Source organism: Canis lupus, chromosome 32 (assembly GCF_048164855.1).
Source record: "Canis lupus baileyi chromosome 32, mCanLup2.hap1, whole genome shotgun sequence".
NCBI lineage: Eukaryota > Metazoa > Chordata > Mammalia > Carnivora > Canidae > Canis > Canis lupus.
The window spans coordinates 4391461-4416077 of NC_132869.1; the positions used below are offsets into that span (position 1 = coordinate 4391461).

Consider the following 24617-nt stretch of genomic DNA (forward strand, 5'->3'; position numbering starts at 1 on the left):
CGCAGGACACGAAAAGACTGTATTTTCTCCGTGGACAGGAAAGAGAGTGGGGCTGTGTTACATGGAGGCCTAAGCCACAGCCATGGATGCTGCCCTGTGCCCCATCGAGCCTTGGAGCTGCTGGCCGGGTTTCCCCCAGCTAGGGTCGGCCTTGTCTTGCTGCCCCAGAGTGCTGGACAGACATCCTGTCTCCCATGTGCTGCGACACGAGCAAGGCTGCCAGGTACGGCAGAGTAGGTTTACGGGAGAATCTGTAGCTCCAGGAGCTCGAACTGTGTTGTCCAAGTCTTCTAGCGGACTTAAAGGCCTTAAAGTGCGTGTATTTATTTTTTAAAGATTTTATGTATTTATTTATCTGTGAGAGAGAGAGAACGGATGAGAGAGAGAACACGAGGTGGGGGGTGGGGAGGAGAGAGAGAGGGAGAAGCAGACTCTCTGCTGTGGGAGTGGGGCTCGAGGGGGGGCTCGATCCCGGGACCCCAGGATCATGGCCTGAGCTGAAGGCCGACCCTTGGCTGACTGAGCCCCCCAGGGGCCCCATGATGTATGTATTTATTTTTGAATTCTGAGGATCGTGCATTGTTCTGGGAGCAGCAGAAAGACACTGAGCCAAGGAGGAGGAGGATGAACTGTACCAAATGAGGTGGGTGCAACAAGAAAGACAGCCTGGGGCCTGCCTATGGGGCTGGGTTGCATGGAGATCACAGAGACCTTGGGAGGTCCTTTGGAGAGGTGGTGGCGGGAAAGACCTTGAGGGGAGGCTTATGGAGTGAGTGGAGAGTCCTGGGGCGCTGCAAGAGACAGAATAGGGAAACGGGGGCAGGAGCAGGATTAGGATGTGGGGCCAAGAATTGCTGCTGTTAGGAGAGGCAGAAGCACACCATGTTCGTGTGCTAATGTGAGCGATCCGTTAGGAAGTACAAACTGGTGTGTAGGAGAGAGTGGGAGCAGGTGCTGGAGAGATGTCCTGGAGGGGAGGGGAGTGGAGTAGGACATCGGGCAACCACAGGGGCACAGGCCATGCGGACGCAGAGACCTTCTTGTAGCAACAGGAGAGGACTTGGCAGGGCATCTGGGCTCTGACACAGGGAGGTGGACACTCTTTTCTTATTGCTTCCCCTTCTCTGTGACATGGAAGCAGGAGTGGGCTGGAGGGTGAGGAGGGTCAAGTCATGGATTCTCCAATTTGGGAGTCGCCTATCATCTCAGGCAGTTCCCTGGGTCCAGCTCTGTGGCCTGGGGCACCTTTGCCATCGGCAGGCAGTTCACTAGCTCCCACCCTCGTCAGGTTCCCAGCGGGTTCAGGCCTGACAGGACAGCCTCCCTGCAGCCCAGAGGGCGGCTGTTCAAAAACTACTGAATACCAAGACCTCTTCTGAGACCTTAGTGATACTTTCCAGTTTGCAGTTTATATGCTATGCATCAGAAATCACCAAGACTGTAGAAAATCTGGCTAAGAAGAGAAGAATCAGGAAGATGCATTTGTTCCATGAAAATTCATTAGCAAAGGGCCAATGCTTTTTAACTATTTTTAAATTATTTTTTTAATTTTTACATCCTATCACAACATCCACTTTCATCAAGCAGTGAGAGTTTATAAGCTCTATGGCGTCAGGCTAGAAATTACGAGCTTTCCTGGGATTACGATGTTTGAAGGCTCAAATACCACCTTGATTCAGTGGTTCTCAAATTTGAGCATGCATCTGAACCACCTGCTGTGCCATGGGTGTTAAGCCACTGATGGCTGAGCCTCATCCCCAGTTTCTGGTTCAGGGTGAGGCCTGAGAATTTGCATTTCTAATAAGTTCCCAGGTGATGCTATGTTGCTGGTGCACACTTTGAGAACTATTGCCTTAAGGAATTAGCTGCCTCTTTTTTTTTTTTTTTTTTTTTAATGATCAAGCCACATATATTTAAAAATATGCAAAAAGTACCCTTTATTTTCTTGAGGAGCTACCTATGTAATTCAGCACTTTCTTTTTGATGTCTCATGAATACTACCTAAGGGAAAACTGAATTTTTTATTCATGCAATGGCATATTTTTAAAATCAAGACTATCAAAAGTTAACACAATAGTAGAAAATCTTCCTTCCCTTTGTTATTTATAAAATCAAAAGGCCTCTAGTTTGCAATGCAAGCAGTACTTGTGTGCCATTTTTCCTTGATGAGAGATCTCTTTTCCATGTGGATCAGGATCAAGGAGGAAAGCATACTCACTCAACATCTTGGTTGAAAGAACTTCAGCTACAGGTGTCCTTCCAATTAGGAAGTGTTAGCAAGGGGGCCTCAGAATTCTCCATATCTAAATACTCCTGGCTGAGTTGTAAAAAACCTTTAACAGACAGCGAAGGGGAGAGTAATAGTCTCTGGAAATCTGGTGGTATCTGCAGCATAGACTTAAGAACACAGATTCTGAAACCAGACTGAACGGGTATGAACCCCAGTTCTGTCAAATTATTTAACTCCTTTGTGACTCAGTTCTCTTATCTGTAGAACAGGAATAATAATAGTATTTATCTTAGAGGGACTATTATGAAGATTGAAAGTTAGTGCATATAAAGGACCTGGAATAGTGCCAGGCACAAAGTAAATGTTAAATAAATGTGAGCTCTCACTCCACACTCCACAAAGAAGTCCATCTTTTCAATCATAATTTTGGAGCCTTTTGGTGGGATAGTTATAGAGTGAAATCAACTTTTGCTAGTGATTCTCATCCAGGATGATTCTGCCCATCAGGGGAATTTGGCAAAAACTGGAGACATTTTTGGTTGTCATGACTGAGGGGAGGAGGTGTTGCTTGAGGGTACCAATGAGTGGGGAGAGGACAGGGATGCGATGAAGTTAAACATTCTATAATGCACGAGACAAGCCGCACTGCAACAAAGCCCTGACTTGCAAAAATTTGCTAATTTCTGTGGTGTAAAAATTCCTACCGTGACCCATTTCAAGTACCAACTTTATGTCACTGAATGTAGAATCAGGAAGAGATAATTTACCACAGCATCCTAGTTCCTGGCCACCCAGTGTGGGGGGGGTCCAGGTTGTCCAATTTTTTTTTTTTTTTTAAGATTTTTAAAACTTTATTTATCAGGGCAGCCCAGGTGGCTCAGAGGTTTAGTGCCGCCTTCACCCAGGGCCTGATCCTGGAGACCCGGGATCGGGTCCCGCGTCGGGCTCCCTGCCTGGAGCCTGCTTCTCCCTCTGCCTGTGTCTGTGCCTCTCTCTCTCTGTGTCTCTCATGAATAAATAAAATCTTAAAAAAAAATTTATTTATCAGAGAGAGAGAGAGAGAGACAAGCAGGAGAAGCAGGCTCCCTGTGGGGAGCCTGATGTGGGACTTGATCCCAGGACCCTGGGGTCACGCCCTGAACCCAAGGCAAATGCTCAACTGTGAGCCACCCGGGCGACCCTGTCTAATGCATTCTTAAAAAATGCCTTTTCTATCTGTGTGTATCTCCTCTTAGCTCCTTCATGGTGCACAGGGAAGAGGATATAGTTGTTGTTACTCTTATCTTCCTGTTTAGTGTTTATCTAGACATGGGATTATTGAATCTGAGAGTTGAACATGGGGATGAGTAACTGAACCCTGGGTATGACTGACAGTCTTAATTTTGGAAGCAGAGACACAGGCAGAGGGAGAAGCAGGCTCCATGCACCGGGAGCCCGACGTGGGATTCGATCCTGGGTCTCCAGGATCACACCCTGGGCCAAAGGCAGGTGCCAAACCGCTGCGCCACCCAGGGATCCCAGTCTATTCTTTTTTTTTTTTTTTTTTTTAAAGACTACTTAGTAAGAAAAAGGAATTACTGGGACACCTGGGTGGCTCAGTGGTTGAGCATTTGCCTTTGGCCCTGGTCGTGATCCTGTTGTCCGAGGGATCGAGTCCCACATCGGGCTCCCTGCATGGAGCCCGCTTCTCCCTCTGCCTGTGTCTCTGCTTCTCTGTGTCTCTCATGAATAAATAAATAAGATTTTAAAAAATAGTAAAATTATTAATGAGTCTCAGAACTTTCTATTACATAAGTGACACACAAGAACACACTGGAGTGAGCCTCCCTGAGTTAAAATGCCAATTTCTACCACATAAAGAAGTCTTTTAACTTCCAGGGCTGCTTCTCGTCTCCAAAACAAGGATGATGCTGGAACCTGCCTAACAGGGCTGATAAGGGAATCACTCACTCACATGCTGAGTGTAAGCTGAAGCAGACTTGGGAGCCCTTCCAGCCACCACCAGTTCCGCACCGCTCTCTCTTTTTAAAAATTTTTTAGTATTATTTTTTAATTTACGATAGTCAAGAGAGAGAGAGAGAGGGAGAGGGGCAGAGACCCAGGCGAGGGAGGGGCAGGCGCAGGCTCCACGCAGGGAGCCCGACGCGGGCCTCGACCCCGGGGCTCCAGGACCACGCCCGCGCGGCCGCCCGCCTGCTGCAGCCCGCGCCTCTCCCCCGAGGCCCACCTGCCCTGTCCTCCCGGTCTCCTCCTGAACCCTGAATTCTCAGCAGTGTTGGTGATTCACAGATACTCCTTCTTGAAGATCAGGGGTTAAGTGGGGAGAGAAAGGAAAAATGGACTCGCTGGGAGTGTCCGCGCCGTCGCCCCCCCCCCCCCCGTAGCGCAAGCCTTCCCGTCCGGACTTTTCTTCCTTCCACGGAGCCCAGCCGCCGCCGAGCAGCCGCGTCACCCTCGCGCTCACTCGCTAACCCGCCCCGGCCGGGCTCCCTCCCGGGCCCGCCGTCCGCACGCCCTTCCCGCGGCCGCGGCGAGCCCGACCCCCGCGAGTCCCGCCCCGCCCCGCCCCGCCCCGCGCGCTCGCCGCCCCGGGGCCCGTCGCTCGCAGCGGCTCCGAGCGACCCGTCTCCGGTGGGGCCGGGGCGTCTCCGCGGCGGCCAGATGCAGGCGGACCGAGGGGCGAGCGGAGGCCGCGGCCGCCGGCCAGGACGCGCCCGGCCCGGCGGCGACCGCGAGCGCGACCGTGACCGCGAGCGCGACCGTGACCGCGACCGTGACCGGGCGGGCGCCGCGGCGGCAAGAGGCGGCGGAGACAGTGGCGGCCGCCGGGGGCGCGGCCGGGGCTTCCGAGGAGGCCGCGGCGGCCGAGGAGGAGGCGCCCTGCGAGGCGGCCGTCGGGAGCCAGGAGGCCGGGGCGCGGGGGCCCGGGCGCCGGTAAGAGGCGCGGGCCGCGGGGTCGGGGCGTGGCCGCGGGGACCGGGGCGGACGGGGCCGGCGCGTGGCAGGAGCCGCCAGCCGCTCGCGGCGCGCACGAGGTGGGGGCGTCGGCGGCTGCGCCTGCGCCTGCGCCTGCGGCTGCGGCTGCGCCTGCGCGGGGCTGGCGGAGGGCGGAGGGCGGAGGGCAAAGGCGAGGGCGGGGGCGGGGGCGGCGCGGCGTTCGGGTGGTGGCCGTGCGGCCGGCCTTCCGGGGCGCGGTGCCGGGGCAGGTGTGCCGAGCCTCGGGCGCGGGTTCGGGGCCCTGGGACGGAAGGGGGCCCCCGCGGTGCACGTTCGCCGCGGGAGGCCCAGCGAGCGGGAGGATGGGCGGGGTCTACGGTAACAGGGACGGCCCCCGAGGCGCGGGGCCCCTAGTGTGGCGGGGCGGGGCGGGCTGCGTGCTCCCCCGCTTAGCGGTGCGGGTCTCTTTCACCACGTACGCGTAGGATCAGGGGTCACTGCCCGCGTTCTTACACGTTTGGAATCTGGAAATACTGCGGCAGCGCGGGCTGAGTTTTGACAGCGGCGCGCCCGGCGGGGCCGCACGTCCTGGGGGCCTCTCCGCGCAGCTGGCAGCCGGGGAGGGGCGGGGAGAGCCGGGGAGGGGCGGGGAGGGGCGGGGAGAGCCGGGGAGGGCCGGGGAGGGGCGGGGAGGGGCGGGGAGAGGCGGGGAGGGGCGGGGAGGGGCGGGGAGAGCCGGGGAGGGGCGGGGAGAGCCGGGGAGGGGCGGGGAGGGGCGGGGAGGGGCGGGGAGAGCCGGGGAGGGCCGGGGAGGGGCGGGGAGAGCCGGGGAGGGGCGGGGAGAGCCGGGGAGGGGCGGGGAGAGCCGGGGAGGGGCGGGGAGGGGCGGGGAGGGGCGGGGAGAGCCGGGGAGGGGCGGGGAGAGCCGGGGAGGGGCGGGGAGAGGCGGGGAGGGGCGGGGAGAGCCGGGGAGGGGCGGGGAGAGCCGGGGAGGGGCGGGGAGAGGCGGGGAGGGGCGGGGAGAGCCGGGGAGGGGCGGGGAGAGCCGGGGAGGGGCGGGGAGGGGCGGGGAGAGCCGGGGAGGGGCGGGGAGGGGCGGGGAGAGCCGGGGAAGGGCGGGGAGAGCCGGGGAGGGGCGGGGAAGGGCGGGGAGAGCCGGGGAGGGGCGGGGAGAGCCGGGGAGGGGCGGGGAGGGGCGGGGAGGGGCGGGGAGAGGCGGGGAGAGCCGGGGAGGGGCGGGGAGGGCCGGGGGCTCCGGCGAGCGCTCCCGGGTTCCCCGCGGCCGCGTGGCGCGCAGCTGTGGGCTGAGCCGAGACCGCCTGTCCCTGAAGCGTCGGGAGTCTCTTAGGCGCGCCACAGGCGGGGTGTCCCCGAAGACAGTGATTGTATCCAGGAACACAGAGCTTGAAAAAAAGTAGGAAACTTCGAATTAAGTGTAGCACCTTTAACCTGATTAAGATCACGGTAGGTAATAAGCAAAATTTGGTTGCGGCATGAAGAGATTCTTAGGTTCAGTTTGGCAGGAAGGACGGAAACTCAGCCCAGCGCGCTCTAGGGACACCTTCTGTCCTTGCGACGACTTCATGCAGTTGACCCCCGAGCGACCTGGGTCTGCAAGTCCACTCACATGGGGATTATTTTGGGATGCTGTTAATGTGTTTTCTCTTCATGGTTTTCTTAACATTTCCCCTCCTCTAGCTTTATTCTAAGAATACAGCATTTAATACTACAGCATACAAAATCTGCCTTAATGCACTGTTTATGTTACTGGCAGCGCTTCCAGTCCATAGGAGTCATTAGGGAATCAGAAGTCACATATATACACACACATACATAGACATATATGTACATATATACGTGTATATAACCTGATTACAACTTTATTTCTTGAACAGCCTAGTTGTTTAGACTTTATAACAACTTCATTTTATATCTATTGTACATATAAAATCTTCATTTTTACAGGTTGATTGATTTTATAGCTTTTATAGCTAGTGGCAGAGCTGAGATTTATACTACGCTGCTTTTGACTCAACTGTTTTATATTTTTGTGGGCTACTCACCACTTTACTGAGAACAAGATAGACACTGGCAGCAGGGATCATGTGTTTTTTTTGTTTTTAAGAAAAAAAAAGTTTTTTTTTTTTTTTTTTTGAGGCGCAGAGCACAAGCAGGGAGGAGGGGCAGAGGCAGAGGGAGAAGCAGACCCCTCACTGAGCAGGGAGCCCAATGCAGGGCTCCATCCCAGGACCTTGGGATCATGACCTGAGCTGACAGCAGACGCTTAACTGGCTGAGCCCGCCAGGCGCCTCAGGGATCATGTTTTAACAGTGAGTTAAAGTGTATGGCACATAGGCCTTTAATAACCAGTGTCTTTAACCCCTTGAGTGAATGAAGCTGCTTCTCTCTTACTCATCTCTGTGGAACTGAATTGACTACAATGATGGTATATCATTTAGAGAATAAATAATAATGTTTTTTGATTTATGCTAAGATTGTGACCAGTTCTTTTTTTTTTTTTTATTTGTTATTTATTTATGATAGTCACAGAGAGAGAGAGAGAGAGAGAGAGGCAGAGACACAGGCAGAGGGAGAAGCAGGCTCCATGCACCGGGAGCCCGACGTGGGATTCGATCCTGGGTCTCCAGGACCGTGCCCTGGGCCAAAGGCAGGCGCCAAACCGCTGCGCCACCCAGGGATCCCTGTGACCAGTTCTATTAACATTTAGGCTTTTATCCCTTTTTGGGAGAATCTTAAAAAGTCCTGTCTTGTATTTTTTGGGGGGCTTTTTTTTTCATTGCACAGTTGAATGTGATTTGGTGTGTCAGTGGGTGTGTGTGTGGTGTGGTGCTTGGGCCATCACAGAGCTGCAGCCACCACCGCTTCCACCTCTCTTACCACCGTCCTCATGTTCTCAGTCAAGGCTGGACAAAGACATGGTGGGAGGAGTAATCACTCCTTCATTCTGGTTTGGTTCGTGACCTCTGAATTCCTTCCACTTTATAGATTTGGAAGTACCATTTGTCTTTAGGCTTGCTAAGAATACTGTCCTTGGTGCCTAAAGATTAAGTGGGACAAGACTGATTGCCCTGCCTGAGGCCCCCTTGTCATGTTCTGTGTTGCGTTTGTGCCCCAGATGGAGAGGAATTGAAATGATCAGAAAGAAAAAAATTCATAGTAGAGGTTTAGCCATGTGAGGACCAGTTAGTTACCTAACTCCAGAATTTAATACCGTTTACACCTTTTGCTTTCTACTTTGGACCACTCCATTCACGTGGCTTGTAACCGGAATCCGAGACAAAATAAAACTAAACAACTTCTAGGCAAGTGATGCTCCAAGGGGACTTCGCCAAGCAGGTCGTGTCTGCTAGTCTCTTGCCCTTAGGTCATTCCCTCTGTAGATGGTATGAACCCTATGTTCACAGACTTTGGGGAAGCATATCACAAGACTGATTATCCTCACTGAAAATCTGCTGGAAGCCAGGTATTGCACTGGGTGTAGTCTTTAACTGAGAAAAAAATACTAGGATTTTTTGGTATTCAACTTTTCTTTTTGATTAACTACTAGCAGAGAGAGAGAGAGTGAAGGCCTATTGGTAGTCCTTGGGTTTTTTGTTTTTTTTTTTTTCCTCTCTTTTCCTTCTGGTAGTAATCCTAGTACTTCACATTTGTTGAGCCTTTAGCGTGAGATGAGAAAACTGAGGCACAATCAGATAACTCACAGTTAGGAGAGGTTAAAAAACTTAGCCATTAGCACAAAACCAGAGATTGGATTCAACCCAGGTATTTTTGATTCCAGAACTGTTGTTTTAAGCTTCTTTCCTAAACTGCCTCTGGAGCGATTTGGATTTGAAAAGGGATGTGGGGCAGACTGTTGTATGATCCTTTCACACACTTTTGTTTTCCTGATGTTCCAAAATGGTGATTAAGATTTAAAGTAATACTGAGGTCATCTTAAGTTACTGTAGATGGCAGCAGATTTTTGCTTTGTTTATATGGCAACTGCTTTTATTTTTTAATAATTTTTATATTTTTAAAAGATTTTATTTATTTATTCATAAGAGACACAGAGAGAGGCAGAGACACCGAGGGAGAAGCAGGCTCCCTGTGGGGAGCCCAATGCGGGACTCAATCCCCAGACCCTGAGATCACGACCTGAGCCAAAGGCAGATCAACCCCTGAGCCACCCAGGTGCCCCAGGAGCTGCTTTTAATCATTTCTAAATTATTTGTTCAGTAAAAGATAGGCAGCTGTCATAGCTGCATTAAGGAGAGTAAGAACTTGGAGGTATTTTTTTTCCTTCCAAACTTGTGCTTTGCAAACGGTAATATAAATCTTTTGCCTGAATAATGAGTTCTGGATGCCCTTGACATTTTCATTGGTACCATTTCAGTAAAAGGAAAATCTCTGACTTTGATGGTCAAGTTTACTGTGAATCTGGAAGAAGAAAAGATGTCAGATCAAAGTTGCTGGCAGGTTGCTCCTTCATGCTTGCTGAAAGGAGTCACCCTCATTGTGTCAGTCAGACGGGGATCCAGAGACTATTAAAGCTCACACTTGACCCCCTTGAGGCTGTTTCCCCAGTTCATAAAGCCTGAAGTAAATGTGGTTAGAAATAGAACGTGCCTAAGTGTCCTAAAAGAAGATTGCTTTAAGATTAGCTCTTGGTAAGGGGTGCCTGGCTCAGTCGGTAGAGCATGCAACTCTGGATCTTGGGGTTGAAAATTTGAGTCCCATGTTGAGTGTAGAGATTACTTAAAAATAAAATCTTCTAAAAAAAAAGATTAGTCCTTGTAAACCATGGAATTGGCCCTTTTCCCTGCTGCTGCGGGCTGCTCCTCAAACACTATTTCGGCATCCTTATCCTTGCTAACGTGTACTGTTTTGAGTGCTGCTTGTCTTACTGACCATTATATGACTTATGTTTTTCTATTTTTGACACTTTTTGCTAGTATTCTGCTTAAATTTTTTGATAAATTATGTATGACATTGTACTTTAATATTTACAGCTAATATTTTTGATCAATGGTTCAGAAAGTTTCAGAATCATAAAATTTCCAGCATATTTTATATTTGACATTTTAATTATTAATTAAGTGTATATTTGACATTTTTTTTTAAGATTTTATTTACTTGGGAGAGAGCAAGCAAGGGAGAAAATGAGTGGGGGTGGGGCCGAGGGAGAAGCAGACCCCCTGCGGGGCAGAGAGCCTGATGCTGGACTCTAGCCCAGAACCCTGGGATCATGACCTGAGCCAAAGGCTGGTGCTTAACTGACTGAGCCACCCAAATGCCCTATATCTGACTTTTTTTTTTAAGATTCTATTTATTTATTCATGAGAGACACAGAGAGAGAGAGGCAGAGACACAGGCAGAGGGAGAAACAGGCTCCATGCAGGGAGCCCGACGTGGGACTCGACCCCAGGACTCCAAGATCACGCTCTGGGCCGAAGGCAGGCGCAAAACTGCTGAGCCACCCGGGGATCCCCTATTTGACATTTTAAATCGAACTGTCACATCATTCTTATACTTGGAGGAGTCTAAATACTGTAGTGATTTGATATTCACCATCATCCATTTAAGAATCACATTAATAAGCTCTTCAACAGTGAGGAGATTTACATTATTTCTTCTTTTTATTTCACATTTTAATTCCACATCTTTGGTAGAATTTTGTCCGATGTAATATATTTTCAAACCTGAAAACTTTTTAGCCATGACTTCTGCCTTCCTGTAACAAATTTTGATGGTTTTTAAAAAAGTCTCATAACCTTAGGGCTTGGGTGTAAAATTTTTTTCTTTTAGGTAAATTAAGATTACATTGGTTAATATGCAATTTATTTTGATTAGCAATTGTTGCACGTAAAGGTAAAATTTTATTGTAATTGGATCTCATTTTCCCTAATGAGTTTATGTAGGTATCCGTGGATGAATACTGCTTATTCCTGAATGAGATAGGATTCAGAAACAATTCTCTTCCTAATTTTTATTTTTATAGATATAAGGACAGAGAACATTAGTAGATGGTAATGGTTGGAGTTTTGTCATAGGTGTCACTCACATCTTTGAATATCTTTCTAATTCTATAACAAAATCATTATTATAAAATTTTTTTAAATGATATCATCTCACAATTGGATTAGGCTCTCCTTCAATTTTGTCAAAAGCAAAGAATTGGAAACTTCCTGATTTGCAAAAGGACTTCTTACTCGGTCTTTAGAGTTATACTTTCTCAACATCTATACCTATTTTTAAAATTATCCCTTTGCTTGGGGGCTCAAGGAATGCACCACAGTCAGAGTAAGAGTGGCTAGGGAGGCATTCTGGTTCTCAAGTGCTTTCTAGGACGGCTTTTAGGAAAAAATATGGACATTGGGTATCTGAAACTTAAAAATCCTTGCTCTGCTCATATATTTTTTGAGAGATCTTCATGAATCCCCAGGTGTATGTATATTTCATTTTGGGAGTGTTCTAAGATCACATAACTTAATTTTTTTTTAAAAAGGAAGATAGTTTATTACATGTATTTACCCAGTGTTGTTTTGTTTTATATATTTATTTATTTTTTGGTGTGGGGGCTATGCACCACTTGTAGAATGTGGTTCCTAGTTGTCATTCTTAACAGTGTTACTGTCTTTGTTTTAACTGATGCTGGGATGGGAAATAACAAGTCCATAATTCAAGACCACCAGGTCTGTTTCCTGGGGAATTGGAAATTAGGTACTAAGCCATTGGGCTTCTTTTTTCTCCAGAAAAAGTAGTGATTATTTTTCACAGTACTGGGCAAGTGAGCTTTAGAGAGGCCATATAGGTCATTTGGTCCTACTTACACTGCAACTTTCTAGATGTTTTTCTTTTTACTTTCTTTTTTTTAAAGTAATTTGGGATGCCTGGGTGGCTCAGCGATTTAGTGCCTGCCTTCAGCCCAGGGCGTGATCTTGGAGTCCCGGGATCGAGTCCCACATCAGGCTCCCTGTATGGAGCCTGCTTCTCCCTCTGCCTATGTCTCTGCCTCTTTTTCTCTCTTTGTGTCTCTCATGAATAAATAAATAAAATCTTAAAAAAAAAAAAAATTCTACCTACAACATGTGGCTTAAACTCCTGACCCCAAGATCAAGAGCCACATGCTCTACTGACCAAGCCAGCCCGGGGCCCCTCTAGACTTATTTGTGAAGTAGGCCCCAGTGTTGGGCTCAAACTCATGACTGTGAGATCAAGACCTCAGCTGATGTCAAGACCCGAGCCGACATCAAGGGTTAAACTTTTAACTGACTGAACCACCCAGGCCCCCCCTATAGACTTTTAGAAAAAAAGAAAGTGTCTCAAAGGTGTTTTCAATTCATATGTCACTATTTCCTGATGCACTTTGAAATATCAAAGGGAGAAATAAAGACCATACTGACACATAATTATTTCGATTTATAGACACTACTAATGAACTTATTGGGGCATTGAATTCATTCTTTATGAAATTTCATTTTCTTTCATTAGAAGCCAATGAGTGTGTGTGCATGCCTGTGCACGGGCACGTGCTTTGAGATACCAAGAGCAAATGGTACTATTATTTTTTTCCTTTTGAAAGGAAATAATCAAAAATTTTGTTGGTCTGAAGATTTTCTGTCATGGAGCAGTGCATGGGTAATTGATATAGATAACATTTTGCTTTTGAATGGGTGTCAAAGGATGTTGACAAAAAATATGAATCGATGTGCTTAATTTTATCCTGTTGTTGCTAAGATGGTATTTTAAACTTTGACCAATTTGTCCGTCAGCCTTAAATTGTTTAAAAGACAATTTCTGTAAAAACAGCACTCCCAGGGATATACCATACGTGTCATATCATTGATATGTGCAAACAGCACGAAAATTAAAAAATTAGGAGATTGATAGAATGAATTCTCTGTTGTATATACTTAATCCTCCCTTTGTGTCCTCTTGCTATTGAGGACTGATACAAATATGTCTGATCAATAGTTCTTATTTTTTTTTTAAGATTTTATTTATTTATTTATTTGAGAGAGAGTGAGAGAGCACGAGTGGGGGAGGGCAGAGGAGCAGACTCCTTGCTGATCAGGGAGCCCCACCTGAGCCGAAGGCAGATGCTTGAGCCAATTGAGCTGCCCAGGCACCCCTCAATACTTTAGTACCAAGTCATATTTGTATTGAGGGACAGCAGACACATTTTAACATTAGCCTACACAAAGCAAAATTGAGATGACAGGACTGTTACCAAAAAGTCCTATATATTCTTGGGTTATCAGTTCTTTGATTTCTCCATTTCTGTATTTAGCTGCAGGAAGTTACTAATGTTGAGAGGTTTTGTTAATACATGTGTATTCTGTGAAATACACCCTATTTAGGTTTTTATAATCTTTGGCTTGAAAAGATCCTTAACAACTACATCTTGGGAAAATTTAAAGTATTTAGTGAGCATTCATTCTCAAATTCTAATGCAATGTGGGTTTCATTTAAATAGTAGATTTGGCATCTGCAGTTCTATTGTTAATCAACAGGTCATATCCCTGGAGCTGGCTTCATGATACTGAGGACTGAGATATTCGCCCTCCTTTTTCCTTTTACTAAAAGCCTGACAATAAAATAACAAGTCTTCATTTGATATTTGGGCTAGTTAAGGCCTGGTTTCACTGAAAAAAGCTTATTAATCCCTGGTACTGATATATAAACCGCAAGTCCTTACAAAGAAATTAATGAGTTTTCTGGGAGCAAGGTTTGATGACAAGTGAGTATTTTTTGAAAGACAAAGCTTGCCTTATCTTCCCTTACTAATCTTCACGTCATTTCCAAATTGTGTTTTGGTTGGCTGCTTTATTATGCCAGTAGGAATTTGTAGAACAATTCCTATTTAGTTTAAAAAATATTTTTTTCCTCTTTATAGTCAAGAGAATCATTGAATTAAGAGGTGACCAGAAAATGTTATTTTAAGAGCACTTATTTTACATTTACTGGAAGGAGAAGTTAAGCAGACAAGTTGATATTTCATTTTACAAGATGGAAGTAGACCTAAGAGATAGTTTTCAGGCAGAGCTGGCAGGGAGGGGGCTCAGGTTTGTGCCTCATCCGTTTCCCAGTTGACTTAGTGGCAGGCAGAGAGAGGAGAGGAAAGTACTGTTGAAGCTTGAGGATCAATGTCACCTCTGGTGGATGGCACCACAGTGATTTCATGCGAAATAGGACCTCTGAAAGCTTAAGTATTAGAGTTGAAGAATTACAGACAGATAGTAATTACCATTTCAAGGTATTAGTATAAATTTACAGACAAATGGATAAGTAGGGTAGGCCTCCTCAAAGCCTGTTAAGTATCCTGCTTTTTTACCTCTGTTTTCCCTTTTTTCTCTCCTTACCTTTTCTCCCTACCAGTGTTGTTGTTGTTTAATCTTTCTTTCAGGGGGAGAAGTCTTACTGTGGTCTAACGGGTGTTTGGAGTCTAATAGAAACTGGTTAGAATCCTCCCTTCCAACTCCCTAGTTACTAGTTAGAAAGTATCTGAAAAGTTGTGTAAGCTTCCTGAAACCTCAGTTTATTCACCTGTAAAGGTGATTAAGAGTATTTACCTTACACAGTTGTAAAGATTCAATTAGATGACACAGTAAAAGGTAGTTTTTATATTTATAGTCACTCTGCCACTCTGCTGTCCTCCTTCATTCAGGGTCTTCTCAGAGTGTGCAGGTCAAATGCAAAACTGTAAATTCATTCACACGACACATGAACACATGCATATATAGAATATTTAGAATTTATGTTACTTATTTAATATATATTACTTATTGAATATCTTTTGTCATTTAAAATTTCCTTAAAAGCCTTGATGAATTAAGTCTTTCAGCCTTTACTAAGGGGCTTGCTGTGTATATGTCGGAGAATGTTTTCAATGCTCTGGCAGGAAATTTGTAACTCTGTCTTGTCCCTTACTTCTTGCTTGTGTAGACATTCAAGGTCTGCCAGAGGTAAGAGATTAGGGCCTTCTCAGATCTTTGCTGGACATGCCACCGAGCTGCACATGTGCATGGCCTTCTAGATTCCCAGGAATGTGCCAGAGCCTTACAGAGCCCTCTTGAACATCTCATTCCCCAGTTTTACCTTGTAAGTTTTTTTGTCGGTCTCTTTTGAGGCTCACCTGTTATCACTGCCTCAGGCAGCTGTGGTTTTAAACTTTTGCTGCTGATTGTTTTTCACAAGTTCCCTGCTGATAGATAGGACTGTTCACACAGAGTGAGCTCTGAATCTGGTTGAATATGGACAAGACCTGAGAATGGTGCTTTCAGAGAGCTGCCAGAGAGGTCAAATAGTGACAGCTCCCTGTGGAGGGGACTTTCAGCAAGCTTTTCTTCCCTCTTTAGTGGTAATAAGGCTTTTGTTTTTCATAGTCACCATAGGTTGTTAGCCTGTTGGTTTTCAAAGCTACAGCAGAGTTGGGCAGAGTGGGATTGGAATGGGACAACTTGGAGTTCTTACAGAGATTTAGCTGTTTTTCTTAAACACTCTGGATTATTGTTAAATCTTTGGTTAATTTCCAGAGTTTTTGTTTTGACTATTTTTGTCATTGTTCTTGTTGCTTTTGCAATGGAGTAGATTTTCAGGGATCCTTACTTTGCCATTCCAGGAGTATTTCTGTCTGTATTTTGAAGCAGCCATTGCTGCTGTTTCTGATTGTTAGAAGCTTCTTCTTTTGGGACAAATCGTGTCTCCCCTTCACTCTATTATGTGTAGGCCAGAGTTTTGTTCTGGAGTTTTTGATTGAGCCAAAACACATAGAATTATCTTAAGACTAAAAAGGGTCCTGGGGGACTTTTAAATGTTTAATATAAGAGACTTTTTTGTTGTTTTCTGAAACCATCAATTTGGGATTGATCACATATAGTAAGAGTATATTAGGAAGGCAAAAACTAGTGGCTTAATTATTTAGTCAAATGTGATATTTCATCATTTTGCAGGACTGTTTTATCATTCCTCTGAAGATTTTGGCACCTAATTTATACTTTATATTTTTTATTACATTCTGGGTGACATCCACTTATGTGTGATTGATACATATTGTGCCATAATCTCCATTATGTAATTTCATCAATTCCAAATTTATCTCAAGTATGACCTCTTATAACATGACTTCCTTTATTATAATAATTAATCTGGGGGCAGCCCCGGTGGTGCAGCGGTTTAGCGCTGCCTTCGGCCCAGAGCGTGATCCTGGAGGCCCGGGATCGAGTCCCACGTCGGGCTCCCGGCATGGCGCCTGCTTCTCCCTCCTCCTGTGTCTCTGCCTCTCTCTCTCTCTTTCTCTCTCTCTCTCTGAATGAATAAATAAATAAATAAAATCTTAAAAAAAATTAATCTGTTGGGGCACCTGGGTGGCTCAGTTGGTCAGTGGGTTAAGCATCAGACTCTTGATTTTGGCTCAGGTCATGATCTCAGGGTTGTGGGATTGAGCCCCAAGTTGGGCTCATGCACTGGGTCTGGAGCCTGCTTGGGATTCTCTCTCTGCCCCCACCCCTAAAAAAAAAATTAGTGTTTCCTTTCCTTCCCTTTATATCAGCGATACAAATATCTCCTAAATATAAAAGTTTTTTTAAAAAAATATTTATTTATTTACTTATGATAGACATAGAGAGAGACAGAGAGAGGCAGAGACACAGGAGTAGGGAGAAGCAGGCTCCATGCCAGGAGCCCGATGTGGGACTCGATCCCGGGATTCCAGGATCGTGCCCTGGGCCAAAGGCAGGCGCCAAACCGCTGAGCCACCCAGGGATCCCTATAAACGTTTTATATTTAACCTATTCTAATGTTAAATGTCAGAAAAATACCAAGAAGAAAATACAAATTATCTATAATATTACTATCCAGAAATAATCACTGTTAACATTTTGATGTAAATTTCTTTCCATATAAAACTGAAAAGATGTCATGATAAGACTTTTAAGGGAAAAAATAATATTGTGCTAATGTAAAAACTATAAGCTATATGCATGTATTTGGATCCTAAAAGGATATAAATACATATCAAATTATTAACTATGTTTGGAATGGGAAAATATAGGGATTATATAGAACTTTATCTTTTTTTAGTTCAAAATTTTAAGTGTTGTGTGTTATCAGAAACATAAGCATATTCTACTTTGAAAAGAAGATTCTACAAATATACTTTGACTATAAAATAAGATGAGACAAGCAGGCAGATGATGTATATAAAAATAATAGGGATTATTACATATGATGCATATATAAATAATAAGGTGATAGGATTATGTGGTGTCAAGCACTGTGGTAAGTACAATCAGGTTTCGTGGGGAAAGATGATCACTTTAGCTTGGACAGGCTTGGTACCTGTCTCTCCTTCCATTTCTCTCTCTCTACATACACATACACTATTCAGCATGGGGCTTGAACTCATGACCCAGAGCTCAGGATCTGAGCTGAGATGAAGTGCCAGATGCTTAACTCACTGAACCATTTTTTTTAGTCTTTAAGAGTATATGATAGACATAATGCCCTTTTACCCTTAAACTCTTCAGAGCATATTTCCTGAAAGCAAGGAAATTTCATACAACCATAGCACAATGATTGAAGTCAGGAAATTAACATTGATAGAATACTATTATCCAGCCTTATGGAGATATTGCCAATTGTCTTATTAATGTCCCTTATCAGGCTTTGAAAATTGAGGCAAAGACATATAGGTGTGGGACAATGAAAGATTATTCACTATGGTAGTTACTAGCTAGTCTGTTTCTGTTACTATTATCTGAGTTTTCAAGAGCCTGTTTCCTGACTTTTTTTTTCCTTCAGCCTCTAGATTTCTCATCAATTTTAGGAGCTACTTTAGAATTAGGAAATTCTCCTAGTAAATTCCTTTTCTACCTAAATTAGCCAGAATTCTATAGTTTGTAACCCACATTCTACTGTTATATTTTTCACACTTTCTGTTTTTCAAAATCCTATTCCTCCTCTACTGAACGCTCAGTTCAAATGCCACCTTTCTCTGTGAAGCTTCTGGTTTTCCTCAGCAGTGTTGTACTTCAGAAACATAGTATTTTTTTTTTTTTAAGATTTTATTTATTTATTCATGAGAGACACAGAGAGAGAGAGCGGCAGAGACACAGGCAGAGGGAGAAGCAGGCTCCATGCAGGGAGCCCGATGTGGGACTCGATCCTGGGTCTCCAGAATCACACCCTGAGCCAAAGGCAGAGATGCTCAACCACTGAGCCACCCAGGCGCCCCTAGTACTTACTTCCATTCTCCATTTTATTACAGTGAATTATTTACTTCTCGTATGTCTGTTTTATTAATTATAAGCTATCTGAAGGCCTGTACTGTGATTTTCAGAGTTCCCCACATGTTTGTTGAATGACTAATAGCATTGAGAAGGTAATTTAGAAGATAAATGGCACAAGCTAGAGAGAGTGTTTTTAGGCTGTGTCATTTTGGGAGTTCAGGTCAGGAGAACCCTTTATGTTTCATTTGTGTTTGTTACACTATTTGAAGTACTCTTCTTTTGGTGGTTGAAAGCTCAGTAGCTAAAAAGAGATTGGTCTCCCAAGGGCCAGATTTATACATGAATGTTAATTCACATTGGATTTTATATTCTCCTAGTTCTAAGTTTACTAAACTTTATAATTCAATTTATAATTCAAACAACAGATATTTTAAACTGTGAAACTAAACAGGAATTATAGTAGCCAGATATTTTTCTTTAATCTCTATACCCAATGCGGGGCTTGAACTCATGACGTTGGGTTCAAGAATTACATGCTCTATGACTGAGCCAGCCAGGCACCTCTAAAGAGCTTTTATCCAGATAACCCCTTTTCACTATTTTGTTCTCTTTTTATCTGTTTAAACTCAATTTGTTACGCATGTTAATCGAGATTTATTCTTACCTTGTCTATACTTTGGATTCCTTGCCTCTTTTACCTTAGTCGTGTTTTTTTTTTTTTTTTTTTTGTCAATTCTTAAATAAAAGGATTTTTAAAAAGTTGATTGTATAATTCTGTATTTTTTATTGTGAGATTTGAAATGTCAGATTCCGGGATCCCAGGGTGGCGCAGCGGTTTGGCGCCTGCCTTTGGCCCAGGGCGCGATCCTGGAGACCCGGGATTGAATCCCATATCAGGCTCCCGATGCATGGAGCCTGCTTCTCCCTCTGCCTGTGTCTCTGCCTCTCTCTCTCTCTGTGACTATCATAAGTAAATAAATAAAAATTAAAAAAAAAAAAAAAGAAATGTCAGATTCCATAAGAAATTTTTTTCCTTAACTGTTTCTTAAACTGTTAGTGATGAGTTGGAAAGAGCACATATTTGTTAAATTTAAACTTGAATTTATTAAAAAATTGTGCTGTGCTTATTTTATGTAGAAAATAATGGGATTAGAGAAATCTTTTTTTTTAACCTTGCAAGGAAGAATGAAGGCACACCAGCGTTTTGTTAGCATTCCTTTATGCTACAAAGTTAGGTCAGGACCTAATCCAGGCCTGAGCATTCTTGTGGCTCAATTTTTTTGTTTTCTTATGCATAATTTTTAAATTGTCACACACATCATTCTAGGTAAAAGATACTAGCATCATAGCAACACTCTTAAAACCATTGGGAACATAGACAAATATCTAATATATAGAGACATTTATGTTTTAGCATAATGGTAAAATTTTAGGATAATAACAGTAATGATACAAAGGCCCTTCATTTTGATGATGGCTAACTGTATTCAGTTTGTGGCAACCAGTACTCTCTTTTCTAGAATATTTTGTGCCTGAATTTAAAAATTTTTAGTATTAATTTTGTTTCTTTTGATAAATGAAAGTTGTGATTTTTAAAAAAGATTTTATTTATTTATTCATGAGAGACACAGAGAGAGGCAGAGACACAGGCAGTAAGAGGAGAAGCAGGCTTCCTGTGGGGACTTGATCCTGGGAGTCCGGGATCACGACCTGAGCCAAAGGCAGATGCTCAGCCACTGAGCCACCCAGGCGCCCCATACATTGGGGGATTTTTATTTGCTTTAAAGAAATGGTAGAAACATAAATTAGATTGCTTACAGATGTTTATTTATTTATTTGTTTGTTTATTTATTTATTTATCTATCTTACAGATATTTAAAAATCCATGTTCATTTCCTTGGGGATAAATTTCCACATTACAGAAAGAGCCTTTAAAATTATGTGGGCTTAAAAAAAAATTATGTGGGCTTTTGTTGTTGTTGGTTTTTTTTAAGATTTATTTATTTGAGAAAGAGGGAGGGAGGGAGAGAGAGAGCGAGCGAGCAGGGGGAATGGCAGAGGGAGAGGGAGAGGAGAGAATCTCAAGCAGATTCCCTGCTGAGTGAGGAGCCTGACTTGGGGCTGGATCTCACAACCCTGAGATCATGACCTGAGCCAAAATCAAGAGCTGGATGCTTAATTGAAGGCACCACCCAAGAACCCCAAAAACTGCATTTAAAAAAAAGTGTTGATCATATTCTTTTGATGGAATATGCTGATACTCTTCTTTTGGTGGAAGTTGATATAACCTGTAATGAGGCAATTTGACATCAAAATTTATAGCCTGTGGCCCCGAAGTTCTGTATTTAGCAGTTGATTTTGCAGGTATGTCTGAATAAGTTAGCAAATATAAGTAGATGATTATTCATTGCAACATTGTTTAAATTAAGGAAAAGCTGGCAACAATTTCCAAATCTCTATTAAGAAGCACTGGTTAAATAAATTAGGTATGTCTGTGAAGGAATGCCAGGTGGTTGTTAAAGACTGGGGTAGATATGTAAAATGTTTTGTAATGAGGGGAGAAGTTACTTAAGGAAAGTCAGTTACTTAAGGAAAGTCTTTCCATTTGTGTAAAAAAGATATTTATCCATATGCAGAGAATATTTCTGGAAGGCTATATGGGAAACATATGTAGTGGTTACCTTTGGGGAATGAGACTAGGAGATGAGGAGGATGAGGAACTTTTCCTTTTCTTTTCATATCGTCCTGTTCTGTTTTAATTTTTATTTGGTTACAATGAGCATGCATTACTCATAGGAGTAAGGAAGTAAAAAAAAATAAAAATAAAAAAAATAAAATTTAAATGAACCAGGGGTGTCTGGGTGGCTCAGTTGGATTAAATGTCTGCCTTCAGTTCAGGTCATGGTCCCAGGGTCCTGGGATTGAGTCCTGCATCAGGCTCCCTGCTCAGCGGGGAGTGTGCTTCTCCCTCACTGTCTGCTACCCACTGCCCCCGCCCGGCCTCCTGGCTTGTGCTCTCTTTCTCTGTGTCAAATAAATACATTAAAAAAAAAAAATCTTAAAAAGAAGTTTTAAGTGAACCAAAACTGCTTCTTCTGAGTAGGCCCTAAAAGAAATCCATACATTAAAATGATTATCAGTATCTGCCCACAGAAGAGGTAGGCAGTATTAAATGTAGTTTTACAGGTGAAGAAGAAATTGGGTAGAGTTAGGCCTTTTTAAGGAGACAGCCAAATAGTTGGTGGTGGGATTGATACTTGAACTAGAGGTTTCTGACTTCTAGGAGATTTAATATTTCATTGTGAGTGATCAAAACAATGGATTGTGATTCCCCCCCCCCCTTAGAAAAATTAAGTACTTTTCATGTTTTCCCATCAAACATAAATATCTTCCTTTTTGATATAGCAAATGGTTAGGCTATATCGAATTGTAGTTCATCCTTTTGATCTACTGACTTAAGCCTTTCTAGTTTATTCAATATATATCTCATTAATCTTTGAGATAGCAAAAGATGGTATAGTAAAATATGAAGATGGAAATTTAAGTTTTCCACCAAATGACTTAGAAATGGAGATTTCTCACTGAGAATAAATCGGTGGATGCCTGAGAGGAGAAGGGGGGAGAATGGGCGAAATGGGGAAAAGGGGTGGGAGGTATGGATTTCCAGTTATGAAATGAGTAAGTCAAGGAGATGAATAGGGAATATATTCAATGATATTGTAATAGCATTGGATGGTGACAGACAGTAGATACAGTTGTGAGCAGCCTAACATACAGACTCATTGAAGCGCTATGCTGTACGCCTGAAATTAATGTAACACTGCATGTCAACTATACTTCAATTAAAAAAAAAGAGAGATTGAGGTTTCTGCAGTATCCTAAAGTCTAAGTGTATGGCCTCACCACACTGTACTCCCCAAACTGTTAATACTGTTTTCTTATTCCCAAATTCTAGTTCCTTAAACATGAGAGGTTCCTAGTGGGCTGCTGTGATATGTGGTGTTAAAAAGATTGGGAAAGCTTTGCATCCATTTGCCTTTCAGTTTCTTTTTTTCTGAGTTTGGGACATCTATGGCAAACAAATATTAATTCATTCTCATTCCCTCTCTCACTTATGAAACAAATATGACAAGTCTTTAAGAGAACACTCGATTTTAGAGTGCCATCATTACAGTGTATAATTGATTAAATCATCCTGTAGATTAAAAAAAGTGTTAGTTAGCATCACAGTGTCCTGTAAGTACACCTTCTGGAAGTGCAGATTGCTTAGAAGTGACTGAAATGTTGATGCCTCATTCTTTGCAAAAGTTGTGATTAAAGGATTTTTAACAATAAAAAGTGAATAGTAGAGCTAAAAGTAACTGTGTCAGTGCTTTTTGGCGGAATCTGTCAAATGAGGTTGAACTGGATGTATTAATTCTAAGGCCCTGTCCAATTCCCAAACAATGGGAAAATTTCAGGCCACTTCCAGGAATGGTCTGCTCGCAGGCGCAGCCAAGCCTGTCACCAGATCACAGTTTTATCAGCAAACAGCAGGTGGGGAAAGCAGTCCAATGACCTTTCAGTGGGAGGAACATTCATTCCCTTCCTTTGGTCCTTCCCCTGACGACCCTGTTAAGACCTTTGCCGAGCAGATCAAAACCATGGCGACAGCGGCCAAATGGTGGAGGTGGTTATAATTCTTTACGCCTATTTTGACAGCTGAGATTGTTGATACTGTTTCAAGCCAGCCTGGGAAATCTGAGAAACACTCATCTCCTCTTCTGTGCCTCTCCTGCCCTTGTTCTGTTAGAATAGCCAGGCTTCCCGTAGATGGAAAAGCAGTGGGAATCAGAGAAACAAGTTACAGGAGGAAAGCTTTGGATGACGGGGCTGCTTCTCTCCTGGGGGGTGGTGAGACCTCTGACTGATGCTCAGGGTCTATGTTATGGTCAGGTGCCGTTCACGCGAGGTTCATTAGCAAACCTGTGAGTTGAATATGCTGTTCAGTATTTTGTCCCTGATACAGGTATTTCTAGATGAAGCTGTCGACTGAAGCTGACTTGTGTAAACTCCAGATGTGATTTTGTGTTGTCATATTGGTGAGATTTCAAAGTAGTTTCATTTATTACTGAGTGTTAATGGCATAGAGCCGAGGGAGAACTGTATCTACAGAATAACTTTTGTGGAATGAATAGAAAACTTTGGGAGTTCTTTTCTTTTGGGTTATTAGCCTCTGTTGATTTATTGACTTTTGTTTATACTATTATTTTTTTTGGATTGTAGCAAGTGAATTTATAGTTGCAATTTATGTCTGTAGAGACGTGTTGGTGCCATAGCCGTCTATACATCTCCGCTTCCAAAGCCACTACATCTTTAAATACATTCATTTTAAAAGAACAAATTGAAGGGTGTCTTTCTTTTTCTAGTGCAAGAGCTGACTAAATACACTGTACAAACACAGACAGTTGGCCCGTGCCCCTCTATCTGCATGTATGTATATACTAATATGTTAATGATCATATAAGTTGTATATTAATATGCTCTTTGGAAGCTCTTTATATTCCCAGATTTTCCTTTTTGTTTATGATAATTTATATAACTTGATAGTTTTATTTAATGGATATTCTCTGGGAAAAATAACCTTCCTTTTTTTTTTTTTGCCCTAAATAATGATTACTCACAGTGTTAGGGACTGAATGTTTGTACCCCCTGTCCACGAATCCACCTGTTGAAGCCCTTACCCCCAGGTGCCAGTATTTGGAGTTAGGCTTGTGGGGAGCTGGTGAAGGTTAATGAGGTCATGAGGCTGGGCCCTCAGCTGGAAGAGTTGGTGCCCTTAGAAGAAGAGGAAGCGAGCCCAGCACCCTCTCAGGGTGTGAGCACCCTCCTCAGGTGTGTGAGGGGTGCTTTCCCTCCTGCAGGAGGGGATGTGGCTGTGTGCAAGCCAGAGGCCATCCTCACCACACACCCACTCTGCCGGTACTTTGATCCTGGACTTTCTGCCTCCGGAATTGTGAGCAGTACGTTTCTGTTGTTTAGGCCTCCTGTCTTGGTATTTGGTGGTGGTGGCCTGAGGTGCCTAATGCAGATACCGAGCTCTGTAGCTGTAGATAAACAGTTTTGTGTATTCTATGGCCAATAATAAGCATTAGTTTTTTTCCCTGCTAAGATAGTCACATAACCAAACTGTTGTCTCCCCTACCTCCAGTCTGTCCTGAGAGCTAAATGTGGTTTATCAC

The 24617-nt window shown here is 43.9% G+C and overlaps 1 protein-coding gene and 1 pseudogene across 3 annotated transcripts in view; one reads left to right on the forward strand and one right to left on the reverse strand.

Moving 5' to 3' along the window:
• The window catches only part of CHRM5 (cholinergic receptor muscarinic 5), an 83731-nt gene that overhangs the window by 8098 nt on the left and 51016 nt on the right, over positions 1 to 24617 (reverse strand). The window contains exon 1 of one of the 3 annotated variants that reach the window (XM_072808657.1): positions 5681 to 5787. The exons of the other annotated variants lie outside the window; for them this stretch is intronic. The gene's annotated coding sequence lies outside the window, so the exon portion shown is untranslated. Of the gene's footprint in view, positions 1 to 5680; positions 5788 to 24617 lie in introns of those variants that run through there. 3 annotated transcript variants of the gene reach the window in all.
• Positions 4794 to 24617, forward strand: part of LOC140622890 (glyceraldehyde-3-phosphate dehydrogenase-like) — an 88660-nt pseudogene continuing 68836 nt past the window's right edge.